Source organism: Acomys russatus, chromosome 2 (genome assembly GCF_903995435.1).
Source record: "Acomys russatus chromosome 2, mAcoRus1.1, whole genome shotgun sequence".
Taxonomy (NCBI): Eukaryota; Metazoa; Chordata; class Mammalia; order Rodentia; family Muridae; genus Acomys; species Acomys russatus.
In genome coordinates this window covers 42,948,318-42,955,207 of record NC_067138.1, presented here as the reverse complement: position 1 = coordinate 42,955,207, position 6,890 = coordinate 42,948,318, and the positions used below count along the sequence as shown (strand labels likewise).

Below are 6,890 nucleotides of genomic sequence, written 5' to 3'. Positions count from 1 at the left end.
TTTCTTTCAACAGTCTTAAAGATTCAAATCTTCACTAGGAGACAAAAATATTCCCTTGCTCTACAAAGGTGCTCTTTTCTCCTTCCCATCTATTCTTTTCTTCTTGTTCTTGTTTGCTTTTTGTTCTGGTGCTGGGGATTTAACCCAGGACTTTGTGCATAATGCACACCCACAGCCCCATTGGGCTCCACTCCAGGCCCTGGCAATATGAATAAAGAATCATTCCACATGAGATAATCTGACAAGGAAACCTGGAAGCTTAGTTACTTATTTTAATAATTCACAGGTTGTGGGCAAAAGCTTACATTTTATAAATAATTAAATTTTAAATTGGGGATCTTTCTACTACTTGCCCTGAACTTCGGAATCTAGTTAAGTAATGTGAGTTTAGATTTTCAGTCATTCATGGGAAAATAAACTTTTTTTTTTAATGCATTCCTTCATGCTTTCTGTGGAACTTTCCAGATTAAGAAAAAGATGTTCTAATTTGTTTCTCTAATTTGCATACCTTCCAAGTGTGTTATTTTGTAGAGGGACACACTATAAATTTACTTTCAATATGCTTGACTCAACAGTAACCATTTTTCTAATCCTATGATTTTAAAATATTTATTACATAAAATTATGTTACTTAACTCTACCTTATTTTACAGTTATGGGTGAAGACATACAACTCAGCTAAGAGATATAATATTAAAATATAAAATGCTTTATATATTTATATATACATATATATAAACATAGGCAAATAAAAAATATTAACTGTTGTTTATATTTTTATATTTTGATTTGATTTTTTAACATAATGTGGTGGTTTGAATAAATATGTCCCCCATAGATTCATATGCTGGAATGCTTGGCCATAGGGAGTGGCAGTATTGGGAGGTGTGGCATTGTTGGACAAGGTGTGGCCTGGTTGGAAGAGTGTGTCATGACCAGTGTGGCCTATAGTACCAGCCTCCTGATATGTTGGCAAAGAATATGGCTGCTTTTTGTCCTCATTCAAAAAAAAAAATCTGACTGAGGCTGAATAGAAGTTTAATTAATTGCAGTTCCAGAGATTTCAAAACAAGCTGGTGTGGACTGGGTCCTGTGCTTATTAGTAGCCATGTTTATAAAGATCTATAATGAGAAGAGACACCAGAAAAATGGAGCTAAATCCTGTGTTCACAGAGATAAACAGATTAAAGAAAAAAATCAAATAAAGGGAGTTGTGTTCTCAGAGCAAGACTTCATCTAGCTAAAACTCCACTTCCTGAAAAGGGATTAAATAATGGTTTAGATCCAGGTGTTGTAGTACACACTTTTAATCCTAGCACTCAGCAGACAGAGGCATGCAGATCTCTGAGTTCAAGGTCAGTCTACAGAATATGTTCCAGGATAGCCAAACTTAGGCAAAGGAGGAAACCGTTGAAAACAGAAAGCTGGTGAAGATATAATAAAACAAAGAAGCAGGCAAGCAGCAGAACTTAGCAGCTTTAGCCACCTGATTCTGGCTTTAGAATCAAGGATAAAATAAAGAGGTTGTGGAATTTCCCTCTTTGACTCAGGAAAGCCACTGAGGTCCAGAATGTGTTAGGCATGTCCCTACAAGGAGGCCTAGAGAGGCCAATACATAAAGCTGGGAAGGCGAAGCTTGCATTGCATTGGAGACTTTAAGATGCTGGAAATGTCAAAGTTGTGGGGTAGTGTTGCAGGATTTTAGATCACACTATGAACCCCAAGACTGTACTGTTTACTGGGAGAAAAAAATATTTGTAGTTGTGGTGTGGTTCAGTGCTAGTATACACCTTTAATTCAAGAGTTTTCTGCTTGAATTAAATAAAACCAACCATAAGTCAAGAGATAGAGCAAGCAACCAGTTGACAGGTGACAGGGAATAAGCACAGGAAAAAAAAATCATAGAGAGTAAGAGGAAGTCAGGAGGATGGATAGAGAGATGCACAGGAAGTAAAAGGGAGAGACATTCAGTTTGAAGGGGATTTGAGACAGCATGTAGAATGAGCATTCCTTTTCTTTTGAGACATGGCTGAGGGGGAAGTTCAGCTGGGTGATTTCTCTGTATCTCTGAGTTAGCTGACGTTCACCCCACCATTTTGCTCCCTTGTCTTTATTGGTAAAAGTTAAATGTTTGAGTTTTGTTTAAAACAACAGCAACAACAGGATATCCACCAGGGAAATCCACTAACAAGCAGTAGAAAAAGCCCAAGAGAAAGAAGTATGTTGCTGTCAAAAGGAGTTGGAAATCTGACCAGCATTTTAGTATCAGTCCTGGAGATGCAGAGATTGCAGTTTGTCCAAGTGGTTTCAATCTTACTTTAGTCCAGCGTTCCCTCATGATGCTCCCTCTCTGTGTTCTGGAACACTAATGTATATCCTCTGCAAGAAAAGAACTTGAACGTTGGACTTTTAAATATTGTTGAGGCTGTGATAGACTACGGAGACTGAATGCATTTTGCACTATGATGCGGCTACAAGCCTATGGGGGTCAGGGAGTGGAGTGCAGTGGTTTGAATAGCTATGGCTCCCCCATAGATTCATGTTCTTGAATGCCTGGCCATAGAGAGTGGCACTATTAGGAGGTGTGGCCTTATTGGAGAAGGTGTGGCCTTTTTGGAAGAAATATGTCCCTGTGGAGGACGGCTTTGAGGTAATATATGCTCAAGCTATGCTCACTGTGGCCCAACATCTTCCTCTGTGCCCTTGGAGTAAGATGTACAAGTCTCAGCTCCTTCTCCAGCACCATGTCTTCTGGCACACTACCATGTTTCCCACTGTAATCGACCCCCAATTAAACCCTTTCCTTTATAAAAAGTTGCCATGATCATAGTGTCTCTTCACAGCAATAAAACCCAAACTAAGACATATATAAATTTAGTATTTGTTTTGGAATTTCATACAGTACACCCTGACCCCCTCTCACTTTCCGTTCGTTCCTCCTAGGTCCACCTTCCCAACCTTGTGACCTACCGCACAAAAAATACACCAATTCCAATTTGTGTTGCCTGTACACTCATTGGAAAATGGCCAAACTCCCAGTGGCTAGTTCCTTAAAGATAATCGAGTAGTTTCCCACCTCACCTCCAGAAGCCATCAACTATGAAGACCTACACTTCAGTATCCTTATCACAATTTTTAAGATCTCTCTTCAATGGCTTTCTGTCTAGATTATTTCTTTTATTGTGGGGTGTGGGTTGTCACAGAAGCCTTCAATATCACTCTCTTAAAAAAAAAAGACACATTTACTCAGAGTCATGATCAGACTATAACATTTAGCAACCAGCAGCATGGGTGAAAAAAGGTCTACAGTAAAACCCTTTGTTGGCATACTTTACACTTCCCACTGAACAGAAACTAAAATAACCTGTTATACAATTACCATAGTCACAAATACAGTCCTAGAGTTCTTTTTGCCCATACATCTGAATATTATCTACAAACATATCTTCTTTGTAGCAGCTAGGCCCTGCCGCCAATGTGTTTGTCCAAGTTCACAAATCTGTTGTAATCTCTAACTTCCCGATCACTTCTCTCACTCTCCTCTCCTGTTAAGCTTTGTTTCCTGTCTGTAATGTAATTAGAACATCCTGCCACTGCCACAGCTACTGCTGCTACTGGAACCTCCATAGCCACCTTGGTTTTGTGGTTTTGCAAAGTCCTGGCCTCCACCACCATGAAGTTTCTTGCCTCCAAAGTTTCCTCCCTTAGTTGGTTCCAAATTTGAAGACTGAGTGTTGTAATTGCCAAAATCCTTGTAGCTTCTAACACTTCCCAAATTGTTTCATCATTACCAAATCCATTATAGCCATCCCTGCTGCCACCATATCCACCACAACCACAAATGCCACCAAAGCCACTATGACCACTGAAGTTTTCTCCTTGACCAAAATTGTCATTGCCACCAAAACTGCCTCCATGCCCACCACCAAAGTTTCCAGGACCACTCTAACCTCTCTGGCTGGATGAGGCACTAGCCATCTCTTCCTTTGACAGGGCTTTTCTTACTTCACAGGTGTGGCCATTCACAGTATGATATTTTTGAATAACAGTCTTTTCCACAGAGTCACGGTCACCAATGGTGACAAAAGCAAAGTCCCTCTTCTTCCCACTGCCTCTGTCAGTCATGATTCTAATCACTTCAGTTCTCCCATACTGCTCAAAGTAGTCTTGTAGGAGATGTTCTTCAGTGTCTTCTTTAATACCACCAACAAAGATCTTCTTCACAGTTAAGTGAGCACCTAGTCTCTGAGAATCTTCTCTTGACACAGCTCTATTGGTTTCCACAACTCTTACAATCACCTTGAGTGGTCTAGCATTCATAGCAACATCCTCTTCCTCCACAGTGGCATATGTGACAAAGACAAAGGCCCTAGATCTCTTGGTGTTGGGATCCCTCATTACCACACAGTCAGTGAGTGTCCCTCATTGCTCAAAATGGCTCCTCAGACTCTCATTGGTTGTTTCAAAGCTCATCCCTCCAACAAACAACTTCCACAGTTGTTTTGGCTCCTCAGGAGATTCTGACTTAGACATGATGGCAGGGAGATGGGACCCTTCAGTGATGCTACCTCAGCCATGTCAACCACCAGGAAGGAGTTGTCTCTCATTTTTAATTTTGAGTCTGGAGTCAGTCATCAATACCACTGCAACAGAAGCATCCTTGCCCATAGCAGCAGCACAGCATGGACCACAGACATCAACAAATTCTCCTTAGGTAGTCCTGATAGTAGACATCAACACAGTCTCTGGAAGATGCATAGACCACAGACATCCACATGGCCTCAGGAAGCAGCCCAGGCTATGCACATCCACATGTTCTCTGGTGGTAAGATGAACCAGAAGCCTCAACATAGTCCTTAGTGGAAGCACAAGCTATGCACATTAATATGGCCCCTGGTGACAGCATGGTCCACAGACATCCTGATGGCCTCAGGGTGCAGCCCATGCTATGGGCATCCACATGTTCTCTGGTAGTAGTATGTATCACAAACATCAACATGGTCTCAGGCCTCAGTACACACCATAGACACCAACATGGTACCTAGCAGTAGCACAGACCAGGGAAATCAACATGAACCATGGATGTCAACACAGCACCTGACTATATTACAGATTATAGACATCATCCACATGAACACAGGAGAGAACAGGGACCACAAACATTAACAGGGCCTCCATTAGCAGCACAAATCATGGACACCAACATGAAAAAAACTTCAAGTCTCTGATGAAAGAAATTGAAAAATATATCAGAAGTAGAAAGATCTCCCATGCTTGTGATAGGGAGAATCAACATTGTAAAATAGTCATCTTTCCAAAAGCAATTTACAGACTCAATGCAATTCCCATCAAATTTCCAACACAATTCTTCACAGATGTGGTAAGATCAATTCTCAACTTCATATGGAAAAACAAAAATCCCAAAGTAGCCAAAACAATCCTGTACAAATAAAGATCTTCTCAAAGAATCTCTATTGCAGGTCAAAAGCTGTATTATAGGGCAACTTTAATTAAAAAAAAAAAAAACAGCATGGTACTGGCATAGAAATATGCTGGTTGATCAATGGAATGAAATCAAAGTCCCAGAAATAAACCCACATACCTATGGACACTTCATTTTTGACAAAGTAGCCAAACCCAATCAGTGGAAAAAATATAGCATTTTCAACGAATGGTGCTAGACTAACTGGATGTCTACATGTAGAAAAATCAAATAGACCCATATTTATCACCCTGCACAAAACAAAAGTCTAAGTGGATTAAAGACCTCAACATAAGACCAGACACACTGAATCTGTTAGAAATAAAAGTGAGGAAGAGCCTAGAACTCACCAGCACAGGAGACAACTTTCTGAACAGAACACCAACAGCTCAGGCTCTAAGGTCAACAATTAATAAATGGACCCTCATGAAACTGAAAGGCCTCTGTAATGCCAAGGACACTCAAGAGAAGGAAACAACAGCCTACAGACTGGGAAAAGATATTCACCAACTCTATGTCTGACAGTGGGATAATATCCAAAATAAATAAAGAACTCAAGAAATTAAACACCACCAAACAAATAACCCAATTAAAAATGGGGTACAGAGCTAAACAGAATTCTCAGCAGAGGAGTACCAAATGGCTGAGAAACACTTAAAGAAATGCTCGGCATCTCTAGTCATCAGGAAAATGCAATTCAAAATGACTTTGATATTTCATCTTACACCTATCAGAATGTCTAAGATCAAAAACTCAAGTTTTGATGCTGGCAAGGATGTGGAGAAAGGGGAGCACTTCTACATTAGAGGAGGGAGTACAAACTTGTACAACCACTTTGGAAATCTATGTGGTGCTTCCTCAGAAAGTTGGGCATTGTTCTACCTCCGCTACCCAGCCATTCCACTCCAGAGAATATACCCAAATGATGTTCTACAATACAATAAGGATTTTGCTCAACTATGTTCATAGCAGTTTTATTCATAATAGCCAGAATCTGGAAACATCCTAGATGTCCCTCAACCAAAGAATGGATAAAGAAACTGTGATACATTTACACCATGGAATATTACTCAGCTATCAAAAACAAAGAAATCTTGCAGTTAGCAGGCAAATGGATGGAACTAGTATATATCATCCTGAGTGAGGTAACCCAGACCCAGAATGACACACATGGTATATACCCACTTATAAGTGGATATTAGGCCAACAAAGATGTCCTCTGAGAGACTCAACCCAGCAGATGATCTGGACAGATACTGGGTTTCACAGCTGGATTCTCGGTTAAGAGTTACAAGTGGTATGGAAGAGTTGGTAGATGCAAGAATGGGGTGGGTGGGTGTTGTCAGGAGCTCCATAAAGAGTCTATTAAAGATGGTGAATCTGGACCCAGGGGGGCTGCATCAACTGG

At 40.4% G+C, this 6,890-nt stretch overlaps 1 pseudogene; it reads right to left on the bottom strand.

The window, feature by feature from the left end:
- Positions 1-3,577: 3,577 nt before the first annotated feature.
- LOC127206855 (heterogeneous nuclear ribonucleoprotein A1-like) lies at positions 3,578-4,533 on the bottom strand (annotated as a pseudogene).
- Positions 4,534-6,890: the final 2,357 nt, after the last annotated feature.